The sequence below is a fragment of the Agelaius phoeniceus genome, chromosome 7, assembly GCF_051311805.1.
Source record: "Agelaius phoeniceus isolate bAgePho1 chromosome 7, bAgePho1.hap1, whole genome shotgun sequence".
Lineage (NCBI taxonomy): Eukaryota > Metazoa > Chordata > Aves > Passeriformes > Icteridae > Agelaius > Agelaius phoeniceus.
Window position 1 is genome coordinate 2,551,098 of NC_135271.1, and position 18,903 is coordinate 2,570,000.

At 56.7% G+C, this 18,903-nt stretch overlaps 1 non-coding gene across 1 annotated transcript; it reads left to right on the plus strand.

The window, feature by feature from the left end:
- The first annotated feature begins 13,562 nt into the window (after positions 1-13,562).
- Positions 13,563-13,715, plus strand: LOC129133459 (5.8S ribosomal RNA). The gene has a single exon (XR_008535997.2). It is a non-coding gene; the product is annotated as a 5.8S ribosomal RNA (ribosomal RNA).
- Positions 13,716-18,903: the final 5,188 nt, after the last annotated feature.

Below are 18,903 nucleotides of genomic sequence, written 5' to 3' on the forward strand. Positions count from 1 at the left end.
CACTGTCACTCAGCTGAACTTTGTCCTTATCTGCGGTAACCGTGACTTTAAAAATCCCGCCTGCGCCGCCGTTCCCGCCTGCCAGCTGACGGAGCGGGCGGGGTGCGCGGTTTCGCGGCTCGGCGCGCGGGAGCCGCTCCGTCGGCAGGGACGCGCTGGATCGGCATTCAGCTCTGCCAGAGGCGGACAAAAAGGCACGGCACCTGTACTAAGTAGCAATACGTTTGTTCGTTAATTTAATCAATAGCTAAATAATTATACAATATCAAAGCAATATCTAAATAGCTAAAACTGCTTGATTTTTAAATGTATAGCCACATATGGTTCACATATGGTTGCTTGGCTTGCAGGAATCCTATAGCGCTGTGGGAATTCCATGGTAAAGAAAAGTTCACCTAAGAAGTCACAGAGGAGAGCTGTAATAACAATCCCTAAACTCACAAGAATTGCTTAGGCTTGCAGGAATCGTATAGTGTTCTGAAAATTCCACTGTATAGGTATGCCTTAGAAGGAAAAGTTCACTCAGCGGTTAAAAGAGGAAGACTTGGAGCCTTCATCCCACGACCACCAGAAGGCAGAAAAAGACCCCCTAGCAACTGAACGAGCAAGCGCAAAAGACAGACCACGTCATCCCTGGACCCGGGAGAAAAAGGCAATAAAAGGTGAACTTCGGGGATAGGAACGGTGCGAGCCTAGTGGAGCGGAGACTCCCGGCCGCCCAGCGCTGAACTTTGCTTATTCTTGCTTGCATAATAATAATAATAATAAATTTATAATTGTATGATCCTTGAATCCAGTGAATTCATTTATCACCCTTCCTTCCTTCCTTCCTTCCTTCCTTCCTTCCTTCCTTCCTTCCTTCCTTCCTTCCTTCCTTCCTTCCTTCCTTCCTTCCTTCCTTCCTTCCTTCCTTCCTTCCTTCCTTCCTTCCTTCCTTCCTTCCTTCCTTCCTTCCTTCCTTCCTTCCTTCCTCCCTTCCTCCCTCCCTCCCTCCCTCCCTCCCTCCTTCCCTTCCCTTCCCTTCCCTTCCCTTCCCTTCCCTTCCCTTCCCTTCCCTTCCCTTCCCTTCCCTTCCCTTCCCTTCCCTTCCCTTCCCTTCCCTTCCCTTCCCTTCCCTTCCCTTCCCTTCCCTTCCTTTCCTTCCTTCCTTTCCTTCTTCCTCCATCTTTTAAGTGATGTTGGCATTTTTAGATTAGAGTAAAAACTCACTGTCTAACATAGGTGATAAGTATTGAGAAGTTATTGTAAATAGTGTACACGTAGTTTTTAGTATAAAAAGATAACACCACACAGTTCCCCATGGTCCCTCACAGGCCCCTCATGGCTCCCTCACAGTTGCCCAAGACCCCTCACAGCCCCTCACTGCCATGGGACAGAGAGAGAGAAACAGCAAGTGTTTCTCACAGCAGCTTGTGAGAATTAGTAGCAAGTTGTAAGAATGTGAGAACTTCAGTATAAACAATCTGCAGGTGGTGTTCTTCTACTTCATCTTTCTCTTCTTCTCAAGGACGGTGTCTAAAGAATGTTTTTGTTAACTAGCCAATCAAACAGAATATATCGTATCACTCTATAAAAACCGCATGGTTCTCTTGAATTAAACCTTCTTTTAGTCTTTCTGCAATACTGCCTCCTGCCTGTTCCTGTGTCATTCTGGGCGCAAGAGTGACACCTCACAGCCCTTCATGGCCCCTCAGGGCCCCTCACAGCTCAAGGCTCTTCACGGCCCCTGAGCCGCCTCCGGCCCCGCCATTGGCGCCGCTCTTTGCTGCTCTTGGCCAATGGCGGCCCGAGTCTGCAGTGACGTCACCGCTCGCCGGGCAAAGGAAGGCCTGGGGCTGAGGTGCCCCGGGCTGGCCGGGAATGGGGTCCAGGGGTCCCCGGGCTCATGGAAACGGGGGATCCAGGGGCCGGGAGAGGAGGATACCCGGGAAAGGGGTTGCAGGGGTGTCGGGGCAGGATAAGGGGGTGCAGGGGGTCCTGCAGCTGGGGAAGGAGATGCGAAGGGTCCCAGTGCCCAGGAATGGGCATTCAAGGGGGTCCCCGGGGGGCTCCCCAAAGCCCCTCCCAGGGGGCAGCAGGAGCTGGCTCAGGAGCTCTGGGCAGAGAAAAGGGGGTGACCCCAGCTTGGGGGGGACATGGGGGACTCACACACGCTCCCGGGGGGACACGACCCCCGGGGACCCCCCCTCACCTTGTCCCGCAGGGGAGGCCGAGCCCCAGCCCAGGCAGACGAAGCCCCCGAGCCCCGGCAGCATCTTGGGGGGCGTGCGGGGCCGGGAGGGGCAGGATCCGGGAAAGGGCGGCGGCTGCCGGGTTCCGCGGCTGCCTGGAAACCACGAAGGCGGCGGCAGCGTCTGTGACAGCGGCGCGGCCTCAGTTGCCTGAGAACGCGGCCCTGGCTGCTTGTGCGCAGCCTGGGCTCCTGCAGGCGGCTTCACCGGGCGATTCGCCAGGGGAATTGTTGGCGGAGCATTGGCCTCTGCAAAGTTCCTGAGCATGCAGAGCATTGGCCTCTGCAAGGAGTTCATCAGCGTGCAGAGCATTGGCCTCTGCAGAAAGTTCCTGAATTTCCTTTGAAGGTAAAGATTGACTCAAGTTGAACTTTTTGGTTTTGTCTCATCTGCACTCTGAGAGAGAATGCCAAAGGGAAATACAGGATAATGGGATAATGCCTGTCTTCTGGTGCAGCAGTTCAGTGGTCTGCACTCCCACAGACATGTTTTATGAAAAATCCTTTGGGTTTTTTCTCCGGAGAAGCTGAGAGACCTCAGGAACAAAATGTAAACAATGGTTATCTGCTGCTGTGGAATGCAACAGGTGCATCTGTGATTGGTCTCCTAGAGTTGTTTCTAATTAATGGCCACTCACAGTCAGCTGGCTTGGACTCTCTGTCTGAGACACAAGCTTTTGTTATTAATTCTTTCTTTTTCTATTCTTAGCTAGCCTTCTGATGAAATCCTTTCTTCTATTCTTTTAGTATAATTTTAATAGAATATATATCATAAAATAATAAATCAAGAGTCAGATCCTCATCTCTTCTCTCATCCGAAGACCCCTGTGAACACCACCACAATGTACAGCTGAGTGGATGAACAATATATGCTCTACTGATTGTGCTTTTTTTTTTTTCTGCACTGAAGGAATGCAACATTTTCTAAATGTACTGGTCTATACTTTTTTTTCCCGTCTAGTGGTTGCTTAAACTGCTTAAAGGTGAATGAGGTCTGTTCAAGTTTCATCAAGTTTCAGTGGGTTGTTATCATCTGATTATTACAATTATTAGGGAGAGGCCTGTGAATTGAGGGGCAAATGAGACCATATGCCAAAATCAATAGTCTGGATTTTATGTAACAGTAAATGTGAGGAAGAGAGAGAGAAAGGAAAAGAAAAAGAAGCGAGGGGGTGGCGGGGGGTGATGGGGGGTTGGGAAGAAGGGGAAGAAGGAGAGTGACAGAGACAGATGAAGTGAAAAACATCACCATTCCATGGATCCCATTGGCATACCATAAAATCCTCTTCTGGTCTTCTCTGTGGTGAGGTCTCGCAAAACGTAAAACTCCAATGGATTCATGCAGATTTGGGCAAGGTGGGACCTCCCAGGTGCCTCCCTGGGGTGGGGCAAGTTGGACTCTGTCTATTGCTACTTTCAAATAATAGAAAATCTTTAGCATCTGTCTGTCCTTTGAGTCTGCCATCAATTGGCTTCTGGATTTTCAGATCTGTTGTGTTACTTTGCGTGCCCTGCAGTCGTCTGGTGCAAGGCCTCAGGAATGGGTCTGGGGGCACTGTGGAGGTCTTGGATGGGAGGTTTGTGTGCAAACCTGGCCTCAGCAGACGAGTCTGTGGCTATGACTTGCCCACCTTGAAGCCAGACAGAGCTGATTTTCAGGACAGCTGCTGGGTTTGGCTTTGTTGTGGATAGGTTTTTCTCTTCAGCCTTGTTTACTTCTCCCCAGCCCTGAGTTAATGGGACAATAGTGTCACCTTTGTCTTGTCTCAAGTTCCCTTCGGCAGCTTAACTCACAGCGCCAAGTTCCAGTCCAGAGGCATTTTCAGAGAAGGGTGGGCTTGGGTGGTCGCAGCTTCTTTATACAGTTTTGTCCCAATGGGCAGAAAGTCCTTTCTAACAATTTTTAAGCCATTAGCCATAACATTCCAGTCTCTCCCAAGTCCTGAGGAGAAGCTGAGAGATCAGGGGTGCTTTAGCCAAAAGATGAGGATATCCATTCTAGCTATTTTAAAGTAATACATAAACTGCAGCTTTGTCTGTTCTAACTATTCTTAATGTTCAGATTTTTAGCTCCAGGTTTCAGTATGATCCATCTTTGAATTGCACAAGGCAGCCCTATAGTTCAAATAAAGTCCAACTAGAGGCCTAACATACTAGCTACTTACACCAAACAAGCACTTAGCTACTTTCAAATCATAGAAAATTTTTAGCACGAATAGATGCCTTGAATCTGCCATGAATTGGATTCTGGATTTTCAGAGTTCCATTGTTGCTTCTTCCAGTTTTGTTGAGGCATTGTCACTCATCTGGGGATCCTGCCTTCAAAATGGCTTCTGGATTCCCAAAGAAGACCTCGACACCTCGTCTTTTGTCCAGGGAAAGACTGACATCTTTCACTGTAAGTACCCACTGGGCTGTGTTAAGGCTGCAAACTGCCCTGGTGTCCCTGCTCTCCCTGCCCCTGCTTTAGTGCAAGCAAGAAAATGCTTTAAGTAGGTAATAAGCAGAAATATTCTAGTAAGGCTACGAAACGCAAGTAATAAATGACACAATTATGAAGGTTTCTTTTTAGGTGAACAGAGAAGGGGAATTGTGGGAAATCACAAAATTAGAGGGTTTTGGGAAAGCTGCAAAAGACAAGCCTCAGATACAGTAGAACTGTGATTAGAGCTAAGCAGCTGCCATGAGATAGGTCAGCAGAAAAATTATTTAAAAAGTAGAAAAGCAAGGACAAATAGAACAATGGTCTGTGTATTAACGCTTCTCTAGAATAACTCCCTAAGCCACAGAAAAGTTTATCTAGCAAGATATTAGGAGGGTTAAAGCTTAATAATGGAGCTCTGTGCATTGTGCTTTAAGGCTTACAAGCAGGTATTGTATTCAAAATAAGCAAGCATTGTTTTAACCAAAGGTACATGTGCTTATGGTGATTGGATAGAACTACTGTCAATGTGCTTTTGCTTTGTGTGATTGGTCAAGAAACTTATAAAGGAAGTTGTAACATTAAGTTCTTGGTCTGCTGCCTGGGATGTGAGCTGGTGGCATCTTCCCATTGTCATAACCATGTAATGAGAGTGATGCTGGAAAATAAAACAGCTCAAGGCAGTTCCACAGCAGTCCTGTCCCGTTTGTGATTTGTAAATAGCCCCCTGCTGGTGTCAAGACCAAGCTGCCCTTGGGCACCTGAGCATGTTGGGGGGAAGCTCAAACTCTGCCCAAAGCCCTGTGAGACAGGGCTGGTCCCAGCTGGAAGAGCTTTCAAAGCAGCTGTTCTCTCCCAGCTCCTGTGTGGGCACGGATCCAGCCCTGCAGACACAGTGTACAGCAAAGCAAGTTATCTGCTGCAGCACGTCCAGAAGAAAACGTCTCAGCACCTTTGTGTCCCAGATATCTTTTATGAAAAATCCTTTCCTTAGGATTTTTCCTCCTGAGAAGCTGAGAAGCCTCAGGAACAAAATGTAAACAATGATTATCAGCTGCTGTGGAATGCAACAGGTGGATCTTTGATTGGCCCATGTTGGATGTTTGTAATTAATGGCCAATCACAGCCCAGCTGGCTCAGACAGAGAGTCCAGGCCAGAAGCCTTTGTTATCATTCCTTCCTCTGCTATTCTTAGCTAGCCTTCTGATGAAATCCTTCCTTCTATTCTTTTAGTGTAGTTTTAATATATTATATATCACAAAATAATAAATCAAGCCTGCTGAACCATGGAGGCAGATCCTCATCTCTTCCCTCATCCTAAGACCCCTGTGAACACCATCACACCTTTGTTCTGCAGGATGGTGGAAATCTTCCTGTGCTGGGAATTCTCCCCTGATTTTGGTTTACCATGTGTTGATGGTATCTCTCCCAAAGGAGTTGGCTTCTCTTGAAAGCTCTGGATTGGTAGGAATCTTGAGGGCTGTACAGTTCTTACCTGCTCCCTGGAGCCAGGGCCACAAAGGTCCCTTGGTGTCTGGAGCTCACTTGACTGAAGATGCCCCACTGCTGAGGCTCTGTCCAGGAGATCCCTCTGTTTTCTTCTCTGCAGGGGTCTGTGAGCCCAGAGAGAGAAAACAAATGCTAATTAACAGAGAGAACTACAACTTGGACACATTCCTGTCCTCCTCACTCTTGGTACAACATTCCTTTCTTGCCTCTCTTGGACTCAGCCAGCAGTGATATCTCCTTGCTGTGAGTTCTCAGTGCTGTACAGGGATGGAGTCAGGGCAGTTCTGAGAGCTCCTCCCCATTCTTTGAAAAGGTCACTGCCTCAATCCAATGAACCTAAAGAGGAAAGAAATGGCCAAAGAGCAGAAATCCCCAACCATGTCACATGCAATCATGGAGAAGCTGATGGGACAGAGCCATGTGGTTGGAGTATGTGTATTGCACTCTGTATTGTTAATTTATTGGTGCTGAGTATTTCAGCAAGCAACTTCCAGGGCTTCCAGGACTGTCCTGGACAATGTGATCACAAATTGTTCACCAGTGCCACTTGTTCAAGAAAAGCCTTTCTGAACAAGCCCAACTCTGAGGCTCTAGCTGGTTTATTTTTGCCTTTCAGCTGCTTGCCTCTAAGTTCCTGTGGGAGAAGTTTCTCAACATGAAGAAGAAGGCCAGCACTGGTGGGATTTTTCTACCCAGAATATGCCCATGTGTAGACCTGGGGAAGACTGGTCCAAAGGTAGCCTTTTCCTGCTCTTCTCCTTTCTGTTTGATGGGAAGTTTGAAGAGGGTGTGTGCTTGTGACAGGCTTGGCTCCAGCAAAATACCTCAGTGTGCAGGTCCTGTTGTCACCTGCTGTTAGAGGTGGGCTGTGAGTCCTGATCTGCACTAAGGCAACACAAATAAGCTCTGCTGAAGCTGCCTAACTGTAGCTGCCATTGCTGAAACAATGGGGGGAAGGCTGGGGACACAAAGGCACAGCATTGCCATGTGCCATTCTCCTGCTGAAGGAGCCACCTCTTGCTTTGGTGTGGTCACCATCAATGCTCGAGGTCACAGGATTCCCTCTGGAGTGGCAGCGTTGGCCTTGGAAGGCCGAGGACCTGCAGGAATGACTTCAGCTTTAACAAAACAAATTGCCTTTATGCTTTGGGCTGGAACAATGTGTTGGACCCTGAGGGGGTGTTAGATTTTGCAGGCTGCCAGATGTACAGGGGACTGGCCCTGGGCAGAGGGGAATGGATGTGCTTTATCTGGATCAGTGCCTTCTTGGAGGTGTGTTTAAAGCTGCTTTTCTGGCAGGACTGGCTCAGTAGAAAGCACAGTCCCAACGGGTAGGTGACTGAGGTGGGCTGTTGTTATGAATGAGGTCCCTATATGTCTAATTTAATAAACCAACATTAGAATTTAGCAGCAATTTTAATTTGGCAGCAATTTGATATGAAATCATGCAATCAAATAGAATCAAGCAGATACAAAATAATTTGGCAGTGGTTTGGATAAAGCATAAGCAAAACCAGTCAGGCTACAGGGGGGTTTTCTCACCCTGCCTCCCATTCAAAAGATAAAGAATCCAATCACGGCTTATAGACTGGATGCTAATACATATTCCTCATTAATTTTCTGTCAATCTCCTCCTATTTTTGATTCTTGAAATCTACGTCACTGTACTGCACAGTGCATGCTCTGCTTGTTTCTAAGGGGTCTTTTGGTTTTGGTGGTCGCTTCCCACGAAGGCTTCTCCTCATCATCACTGTCCTTTGAACAACCCCACAAGTTGCACATGCACCCCAAGTCTTGTGTTATAGAAGCCAGCATTATATTCCAAAAAGAAGCCTTATGATTTCATCGATACCTGGAATCATCCCTATTTTGTCCATTTCAAGGCCGATTCTTTAGTTATCCTGAGGCCTATTGCCTTTTGGGATGTTACTTATCTCAAACTATATCCTGCATTCTGTTTTCTCATGAACATCTGAAAACATCTGTTTTGTGTCACTAATTCCATATCCTTTTCCTCTCTTAATTTTTAAGAAATATTTTCTAAAATATTTAAAATATAGTTATAAGTGTTAGCACGAATGAGATTCATCTATCACACTGTTGAGGAAGAAATTGGCAGCAAGAGCCATGTAAGACACTGGTTAAGGATTGCCCAGACAAAGCAGGGGAGAGTTTTCTCCAAGCAATGCCTCTGCTCCAGAACCATTTGCTGTTGTTTTGGGCCCGTGGGTCCGCCTCGGCGGCGGCGGTGGTCCCCGGCCCGCATTGTAGAAGCCTTCGCCCTTCCTTGGCCTTAAGCCAGGGACCCGCGTTGTGGCGGGCAGAATTTTTTGGCCTAGTTTTTTTTTTTTTTATGGGCCTGGCACCCGAGGGAGAGTCCCCCCAGACTGGTCTCGGGCGAGGCGGCGGCACCTCGCCTACCTCGGTCGTGGCCGGATTGACTGAGCCGCTTATGCCGGGCGGGGCCAGGTTTGCCGCGCCGGGTCCGTTGCTTTTTGTTGAGGCGGGCGGAGTTGGGGGGCGCCCGCCAGGCCTCCGCGGGCCTTTTTATTTTTCTCTCGCAGCCCTAAGCCGCGGCACCAAGAAGCGTTGCGACAAAGGCGCGCGCGGGATGCCGGTGGGTCCATTGTGGGGGGGTAGTGAGGCCCCCTGTCCCCCCCCCGCCCCGGGTCCCCGGCCCCGCGGCCCCCGTGGCTAGCACGGGTTGTTGCAAACGTGCGTCCGTGTGCCTTTTTTGTCGTGCCGTCCCCCGGCTTTTTTTTCCAGAAGGGAAAGCCGACCGCCACGAGGCCAGGTGAAAGCCGGTGGCCCGTGGCGCCAAGTTGGTGGAACTTTTTCTCGCACGCTCGGCCGGTTTCCCTGGGCTGGAAGGGGTGGGAGGGCCGCTGAATCCCCTCCTGGCCCGGCAGGGGCCAGTCCAGTCCCGCCGTTGCCTAGCCGAAAGGGAAGCCGTTGTTCACCGCAGACGGGTGGCGGCACCCCCCACGCTCCTCTGCTGCCGCGAGCGATGCGATCCGCAGGTGGGCTGGGCGGCCATCGCCATTGTCCCAGGACCGTGGCCGTGGGGCCCTGGTCACCGTTGGCGCAGCTCCTTCCCAGAGCCGCGCCTGATCGATGTGGCTTTTCAGGTGGCGTCGGAGAGGGCCCCCGGCGGGCCGGCTCTCCTTCTGAGGCTTCTCTGTCACAGGGAAGCCACGGCAGGGGGGTCCGGTGCTCGGGCAGGGCGGTCTCCTTTCCAGTTTGCTTCCTGTCGCAGGCGAGGTGTCGCCCCTCCCGATGGCCTGGGGAAGGGCGTCTTTACCGTCCCGAGCTGTGTGATGGCCGCGTGGCCCCGCGAGCTTTCAGGTGTCTTTAAAAAACCACGTGAGGTACCGGTGCAGGCCCTGGTCCGGGTAGCGCCCGTGTGGGTCCCGGACACGAGCAGCACCGGGCGGCGGTGCGGCTGGAGCTGAGCCGCGAGAAGGGAGAGAGGCAGGAGAGAAAAGAGAGAGGGCGAAAATGCTCGAACCCGATACGGCGCGGGCGGAACAGAGCCCGGTCCCTGCGCTCCTTTGCCGTTCCGCCGCCTGCTGCAGAGCGAGCCACCCCGGCTGTAAAGGGGCCTTGGTGTCCGGGCCGCGCCCGCCTCATCAGGTCGCTGCCTCCTCTAGCACATCCGATGCTTTCTTTGCGGCCCGGTGGGGGGACGCGCTGGGACAGTGTTCGCTCCCTGTGAGCAGGGCCCCGCTTGGCCCAACCTCGCTGACGGCCAGTCGCTCGCCCGCAACCTTTCGGCGGGCGGGTTTTTCTCAGCTTGTGTGGGGGGGCGGGTCAGCCCCGGCCAAGCCCTGTTCCGTGCACCGCGCGCGTCCATTTTGAGCTCAAGGCCGAGTCTCGAACCGGGGCACGGGCCCCTGGAAAAAAACTGTGAGAGAGAGAGAGAGGAAGCCTCGCGCTCCATTCGAGTGGCGAAAAGCTGTGCAGCGGTCCCGGCTCCTTGCCCGCGGCATCGCGGGAAGGGCCGGCCGCTGGGGTCAGCCGTCACCGAGGGGCGTCTCTCGCGGGTGGCGCCGTTCCCCATCCCAGGCAACGCCGGGCCGCGATGTGGCCAGCTGCCGTCCCTGCCACTAGCACCTGTCACCGCCATGCCGCCACCTGCTGCCATGTCTTTGTCCGCGATGCTGCTCCCGCGGGTTGGAGCGGCAAAAGGAGCCCAGGGCAGTCGGGGTTTGGCGCAGGGCGAGTTCGCTGGCAGGCCGGGCGCGTCCGGGCGCTCGCGCGACGCTTCGCAGCGCCGCCGTGGGTGGCGGCTACCTGGTTGATCCTGCCAGTAGCATATGCTTGTCTCAAAGCTTAAGCCATGCATGTCTAAGTACACACGGGTGGTACAGTGAAACTGCAAATCGCTCATTAAATCAGTTATGGTTCCTTTGGTCGCTCCTCTCCTGCTCCTTGCATAACTGTGGTAATTCTAGAGCTAATACATGCTGACGAGCAGCGACCTCCGGGGACGTGTGCATTTATCAGACCAAAACCAACCCGGGCCCGCCCAGCAGCTGTGGTGACTCTAGATAACCTCGAGCCGATCACACGCCCCCGCAGCGGCGACGACCCATTCGAATGTCTGCCCTATCAACTTTCGATGGTACTGTCTGTGCCTACTATGATGACCACAGCTGACGGGGAATCAGAGAGACCGGAGGCGCGCGGCACCTCCGGGCGCTGGGGGTCGGAAGCGGGAGAGGGGGAAAAAGCCACTCAGCGCAGCGAAGCGTGCCACGCGCGCCCACCACGGTGCGCACGGGCGGGGCTCTCCCCGCGCTACACCGCGCGTCATGGCCGGGCCTAGAAGCATGGCACGCTGGCCGCCGTAGCAGCGGCTTGCCCCCCCGCCCCCCACACCAGCCCCCCCCACCCCGGTCTTGCACCGGTCTGCCGCCGGTCCATCCCCGCCGGAGAGCGGGGGCGCGGCCGCGGGCTCCTGAGCCTCTCGCTGCCACGGCCGGCACCGCCGAATGCCGGTCGCCGGCGTGGCACGTGCGGGCGCCGTGGCACGGCCCGAGTTCTCCCAAGCTTGGCTCTCCTCGGTGTGCGCGTGAGAAAGCCACCCGGGTGCTGGGAGGGAGGGGTGCTCGGCATGGCCCCTCCCGAAGGCGCGCCCGTCCCTTCTGTCACTGCTTCGCCCGTCAAGTGACGGCTGTCCATCCGGCCGTGGCACCTTTCAGCGGCCGAGGTGGAAAGGGCGAGGGAGCCGGGTGGCGTGTGCGCCTTCGGGGCTCGGAGCAGGCGGCTCCTCCAGCCCTTCCCGCACTGGGGAGCGGGGCTTTTGCCGGCTGGCAGAGTTCCCCACTTTCGGGCTGAGTGGCCCCCCTCTCGTGTGTGGCAGAGGAACTCCAAGGGCAGAGGGCTCCGGGTGTTCCGGGCTGCGCTTCGTGCCGCGCGTGCACGTGCGCACCTGAGGTGTGCTCGGTGGTCGGGCCCGCTTTCCCCGCGCTGGTGGGGCAGCCTGAGCCATGCTGGTCCTCTCAGTTGCGCAGCGCCTGGCTGCTGAGGGAAACCCTGGGCCCCGAGAAGGACGTGGCGGTGGTGGCGGCAGATGTTGGGCGCGCCCCCGTCGGTGGACGCTCCCCCGAGGGCGGCAGCGGGGGAGGCACCCCGGCGGGGCCATGCAGGTCGTTTCCCTCGCCCCAGGGCAAGGTACCTAGTGCTCCGCGCCTCGGTGGTCTCCCCAGGTTTTTTCCCTCGGCGTCGTCAAATGCTGCGGGTTTGCCAAAAGGGGCCGGGCGGTGGTTTAAAGACTTGGGCGGCTCGGCATGGCCTGCCGTGGCGGCAGCGGTGCCGGCGGCGGTGGCAGCAGGCGTGCCACGCGGTGGCCGTGTGGGGCGCCACTGAGGGGTGGGGAGCAGCTAATCCCGCCATCCCCTGCAGTGGTTGTCCCATCATCACCAGCTGTAATCCTCCGTCGCCGTTGTTTTCCCTCCACAGGCTGCGGGGGTTAACCGTGCTGCGCCGGGGAGGGGCGCCCTGCCCCCCTTCCCCCCGCGGCCCATCCTCGGTGGAGAGGCCGCGGCGCGCTGTCGGCCGTGGGGGTCGACCTGCTCGCCTCGTCGTAACAGGCGACGCCGGCAGAGAGCACGTTCTCTCTGCCCTTCCTCAGCCGCGGGGTCGCGGCCACCTGGGCCCGCCTGTGCTCTCTCTCATTGGCCCGCTGCCGCGGTCTCTGGCGCATGCGGTGCTGCATCTGGCACGTCCGGTGCCTCTCCTCCCCTCGACAGCCTTTTCTCCTCGAATGCCCACTGGCCACACCGTCGTCCGCCGGTCGTCCCCTGGCTCAACCGCCCGCTCATGGGGGGCGAGCGCTATGCGGGCCATCCAGCAGCCGAGGCCCACGAGCGCGGGCGACCCCATGCCGAGCGGTGGCAGCGCCACCGCTCGACGGGTGTCCCTCCCTGCGGGGATGGTCAGCTGGAAGGCGCCTGCTATCGCCCAGCCGCGGTCCCGTCCTGGGCCCCGCTTGTCGCATCCTCCATCGCCCTTCCCAGCCGCGTGTGGGCCGCAGGAAGGCGTGCGGGGCGGCCACGGGGGCGCTTCTCCCCGCCCGGTCTCCGCGTGCAAATGAGGAGAGCGGGCGTTGCCCCCCAGCTCAGCACCGTACCACCTTCCGCTGGGTGTGTGCCCAAGGGAAGGGGCCCTGGCGGTGCGACGCGGCGGTGGCGGTCCTGGGAGTGCGGCTCTAGCAGCGATGGGGTCTGCTGTCCAGCCCGCCCCGGGCGCCGGTGACACTGGTTTCGGTCTCGGTGGCACCTGCCTGCAGGGCTGGCGGCGGAGTGCATCCGCCAGTCGCTCGCCTGCCTGGCAGGGTAGCAGTCCCACGGGAGGGGTACCGGCGGGGGCTGGTGGTCGTTGCGTGCCATCTCAAGCCCGGGGGAAAGGCCGTTCTGTGGGGGAAGAGAAAAGCTGGCCGCACAGCGGCGCGGCGGCGCTCCGTGAGGCCCGCGGCGTCGGGGGCCGAGGGAGAGCCACTGTGTGCGGCGGCCGATGGCCGCACGCCCCCGGCTGCGAGCCATGTGTGTTGTGTGTGTCATCCCGTCAAAGCGAGAAGCAGGCGGGCTGCCGTGCCCTCCCGAGTTCCGTCCTGCATGGCACTCCGCACGGAGGCCGGGCCGAGCCCGGGCGCCTGGGCCGCCTTTGAAGGACAGCGTTTGTGAGGTCGGCGTCTCTGCTCGCAGGGGGAGGCGGGCGGGGGCGCGGGCTCCCCTGCCTCTGGGCTGGCCATCGGAGTGTGGGTCTCCAGTTTTTTTTTTTTCCCCTTCCATTTCTGTGTGCTTGTATGGTCGAAGCCAGGCGCACGCCCACGCGTCCTCGGCGCCAGAGTAACAAAAAAAAGGGCCGCTCAGCATGAGCGGTGCCCGAAAGGCAGACGAGTCTTAGCGGTGGATCGCTCGGCTCGTGCATCAATGAAGAATGCAGCTAGCTGTGAGAATTAATGTGAATTGCAGGACACATTGACCATCGACACTTTGAACGCACTTGCGGCCCCGGGTTCCTCCCAGGGCTACGCCTGTCTGAGCATCACTTGACGATCAATTGCCGTCCGGGGGCCACCCTGGCAGCGCGGCTGGGGTTGCCTCGCAGGCCGGTTGCCCGCGGTGGGCGGCGGTGGCGGTGGCGGTGGCGGCGTCCCGCCGGTTCCCGGTGGGAAGGCGGTCGGGTTCGGCGAGGGAAACGTTTCCCTAGGTGGCCTCGATCCCTTCCCTGCGGCCCAGTGGGCGTCGGCGTCGCGGTCATTGTCGTCGTCGTCACCGCGCAGGGCCTTCGTCCCCCTAAATGCAGCGAGCTGCTGGGACGGAGCTCGTCCTCGCCGGGACCGTGCCGCGGATGCAGTGGCGCAGCGGCCTGGGGACAGCGAGAGACAGCGTCGAAATGCGCCGCCGAGGGCCGAGATAAAGAGAGAGGAGGGCGAGAAGGGGAGGTGAGGCGCGGGCCTCGCCCCTGGCCTCCCCCGAGCGCGGGCAACTGTCTGCGGGTGGGTACCATGGCGGTACCGTGCCATGCTGTTGCGCGCGAGAGCGAGAGCGCCGGGGACGGGGGTTCCGACCCCCTCCTCCCTTCGCCCGCCCCCTCCTCCTCTGTCGCTGTCTCGGGGCGCGCCCAGGGGCGCCGTCACTCCTCTCTCTCTCCCCACCGAGGCCGTCGCGCGCACCACTACCCGGCTGGTCCTCCCGCGCGGGGACGTCTCTGCCGCGCTCCCTTTTTTGGTTCTCGTCTCCAGGATGGGGTTCTCCATCTCCTCATCGCTCGCTCGCGCGCGCTCTCTCTCTCTCCAGCTCCCTCCGGGAGTGCGGAGAAGAGGGGGGCGGGCGGCGTAACGGGCGAGGGAGACAAGGCGGCCATCTCCGCGCACACCCCCGTCTGCGGCGTGGCCGAGCTTTGGGCTTGCAACCTCAGATCAGACGTGGCAACCCGCTGAATTTAAGGATATTCGTCAGCGGAGGAAAAGAAACTAACGAGGATTCCCTCAGTAACGGCGAGCGAAGAGGGAAGAGCCCAGTGCCGAATCCCCGCCCCGCGGTGTGGCGCGGGACATGTGGCGTACAGAAGCCCCCCTCCCCAGCGGCGCTCTTGGGGGACCCAAGTCCTTGTGATCGAGGCTGCAGCCCGCGGACGGTGTAAGGCCGGTAGCGGCCCCCCGGCGCTCCGGGCCCGGGGCTTCTCGAAGTTGGATTGCTTGGGAATGCAGCCCAAAGCAGGTGGTAAACTCCGTCTAAGGCTAAATACCGGCACAAGACCGATAGCCAACAAGTACCGTAAGGGAAAGTTGAAGAGAACTTTGAAGAGAGAGTTCAAGAGGGCGTGAAACCATTAAGAGGTAAACGGGTGGGGCCCACGCATTCCGCCCGGAGGATTCAACCCGGCGAGTTGCGGTCGGCCGGCGCGGGTTCGGCAGATCCTCACCTCCGCCTCCCCTCCGTCTCCGTCCCCTGGGCGTACCCCGTGTGCGGGAGCCAGCCGGGGGGGGCGGGCCAGTGCGGGGACCACCCCGCCCGGTCGGCGGCCGGCCCTGGCCGGGCGCATTTCCTCCGCGGCGGTGCGCCGCGCCCAGCTCTGGGTCGTCTAGGAAGGCCTCCGGCGGGCAGGTTGCCCGGTGCCGCGTGAGCAGTGGCGGGTGTTACAGCCACCGGGCAGCAGGTCTTGCTGAATCCCGGGGCCGAGGGAGAGGACCGCCGCCGCGTCCTCCTCCCCCCCGTCGGTGGCGCCGGGGCAGGGGGCATCACTTTCCCCTCCTCTCCCTCCTGGGGTCGGGGGGGCGAGGGCGGTGTCCTCGCAGCGCGGCGTTTCTTGCGGGGGTGCGGGGGCTGGGCCTGCCGGCCCCTGGCGCTGCAGTCGACCGGGGCGAACTGTCCTCAGAATACCCCGACCGCGCGGCACCGCCAGGCCGAGCTTGATGGGCCTCACTCGGGCGCCCGGGGTCTGTGGCAATGTCGGCTACCCACCCGACCCGTCTTGAAACACGGACCAAGGAGTCTAGCACGTGCACGAGTCGGGGGCCGTCGTTGAAAGCCCGCGGCGCAATGAAGGTGAGGGCCGGCGTGTGCCGGCCGAGGTGGGATCCCGGGGCGCGTGTCGTGCCTGGACGAGGCGCTGCGCGTGGGTGAGTGCGCTCAGCGTGGCCCGCCCGGGCGATGGGGCGCGCGCATGGCGGCGACTCTAGACGCATGCCGGGCCCTTCCCATGGATTGCCCCTGCTGCGGCGGGCGCCGCCTGCCCCCGCCTCCGCCTGCCGTCCACCTTGCTGCGGCCGGAGCCCCAGCGGCGGGCGGTGCCGTCGTCGTCGCGCGCCACCGCCCCGTCAGTTCCCGCCAGCGGGGTCCCCAGAGCGCACGGCCGGTGCGCGCGTGGCCGTGGTCAGCGTCGGCCGAGCGGTTCGCGTGGGGGAAGGTCCCCGGGGGGGTCCCCCGGGCCGGCGCCCTGCCTCGGCCGGTGCCTAGCAGCCGGCTTAGAACTGGTGCGGACCAGGGGAATCCGACTGTTTAATTAAAACAAAGCATCGCGAAGGCCTGAGGAGGGTGTTGACGCGATGTGATTTCTGCCCAGTGCTCTGAATGTCAAAGTGAAGAAATTCAATGAAGCGCGGGTAAACGGCGGGAGTAACTACGACTCTCTTAATGCCAAATGTGTCGTCATCTAATTATGATGTGCGTGAGGGCTGGAGAAGGTCTAATTACAACTGGGCATAGCTGCAGAGATCGCACCTCCTCGTGGTCCCACTGGTAAGCCCTTAACAGGGTGACTAAGTCGATCTCTGCCCCAGTCTGGGAGCCATTGGGGACTCACCAGCCCAACAGTTCCTTCCAAATTTCGGTGAAACAAGTTTCTCGGTCTAAGTCGTTAGGCTTACTACCTGAAACCTGGCTCCCCGGTCGGACAGGGGCGACGCATTCGGAGGTGGGCTGACCACCCATTCCATTCCCGATGTTGACTCCGGTCATGACTCAGCTATTCCAAATCCAAATCCGTTCCTCGGAGGAGGAAACTGGGGGCAGCCGTTACACCTTACTAGGGTATCGGTGGGCACTCAGACCTCCCAAGATGATTTTGTAACATCTACAACCACCAAATTGACAGAAAATGAATTGGGCTTGCTGGTGAATTTTTCTTTAGAACTGTATAGGTCAGATCTGCAGGAGCATGTACAGGGGGTGGTTCATGTTTCTGTTAATTGGGGGGGTGTTGAACGGGTTTCCTGAGGTGTATGAACGGCCTACACCACAACTGAGTGAGGGGGACGACTTAAATCCTAGTCCCCCTAAGGACGATGATCAGAATGTACTTGAGAAGGGAGGCAGTGGGAAGGGGGTAGAGGGTACACCAGAGGCATTGCCTCCAGTGCCTGAGGTCCGCAGTGAACAAGTACCGGATGACATCGTGAAGGTGACTGTTCCTGACAAAACTCCACCATGTCCTTGCTGTAGTACCCAGGTCAACTCGATGTTGGCCCTAATTGAACACCTTAAGGGGTCTCACGGGAGGAAGAGGGTGTGCTTTCGGTGTGCCTAGTGTGGGAGGGAGGATTTTAACCATCACAGTACTGTCTGTCATTTTGCAAAGTGCAAGGGTCCGAAGGATGCGGGACCTCCAGTGGGAGAGTGGATATGTGAGCTATGCAGTAGAGATTTTATGACTAAAATTGGCCTAGGACAACACAAAAGATTGGCACATCCACTGGTTAGAAACCAGGAGAGGATTGATGCTTTCCAACTGAAAGAAACATCAAACAGAGGAGCCCACAAAAGATGCTGGACAAAGGAGGAGGAAGAGCTACTTGTCAAGCTGCAGGTACAGTTCGAGAGTCACAAAAACATTAATAAGCTCATATCGGAACACTTAACAACCAAAACAGCTAAGCAGATTAGTGATAAAAGGAGAATACTGCTCAGGAAGAATTGAGTGGGTGGGGGAGCAGCTGGGAAGTTGAAATCAGAACCTGGGTCAAGTCATCAATCCCAGGCAGGAACTGTGAACAATGGACTTGGGGGGAACCACCAGCCGAGAGGACCAGCTGCTGGGAAGGGAACAATAGAGACATCTGGACACCACCTTGATAGGGATAATGGTCCCTGGGAAACCGTTGGCCAGCAGAGGGCGGGGCGACTGCAGGCTCATTATCAGAAAAGGATCAAAGAATGTTTATCAGATGGGACAATTAACAACTTCCCCAGAGCATTTGAACAGTTATTAGAAGGCCAAAAGGTGCGACCACTGCTCAATCAGACAGCACAGGACTGCTTTGGTTGCCTGGAATCAGTGAGCCGAATAAGAACAGCACTCCGGGGGAAAAGCAAAAAGGAAACTCGGGAGGAGCAGCCAAGAAAACAGTTTCAGAAGTGGATGAAGGACAGAGCGATCAAAAGAGGTAACTACCTCCGCTTTCAGCGTTTATTCCATCTAGATGGGGAAATTAGCGAAGATCATTTTGGACGACATCGAATGTCTGTCCTGTGATGTATCACCCAGTGAAATTTATTCGGTATTCAAGGCCAGATGGGAAACACCTGGACAGTTTGGTGTGAGACTTGAGAGTCTTTGGAGACTTTGAAATTAAAGGGAAGGCCCACAATAAGGCCTTCAGGGACTTAATTACGGCCAAAGAAATTGAAAAGAACGTGCGGGAAATGAGCAAGGGCTCGGCGCCAGGTCCAGATGGGATTGCCCTTGGGAACATCAGGAAGATGGATCCCGGGTATGCCCGGACTGCTGAGCTCTTTGACCTGTGGTTAACATCTCGTGACATCCCAGACATGGTGAGGGGGTGCAGGACTGTTTTGATCCCCAAATCGACAAAACCGGAGCACCTGAAGGACATCAACAACTGGAGACCCATCACGATTGGTTCCATCTTGCTGAGGCTGTTCTCCAGGATCGTGACGGCGGGGATGACTAAGGCGTGCCCCCTCAACCCAAGGCAGAGAGGTTTCATCAGTGCGGCGGGATGTTCTGAGAACCTGAAGCTCCTGCAAACTATAATTCGGACTGCCAAAAATGAACATAGACCACTGGGTGTTATATTCGTGGACATTGCTAAGGCTTTTGACACCGCGAGCCACCAGCACATCTTACACGTTTTACAGCAACGGAGAGTGGATCCCTGCGTCGTCGGACTGGTGGACAATATGTACAAGGACATCAGTACGTATGTCACCGTCAAGAAGAACACGCACACAGACAAAATCCAGATCTGGGTTGGAGTGAAGCAGGGTGATCC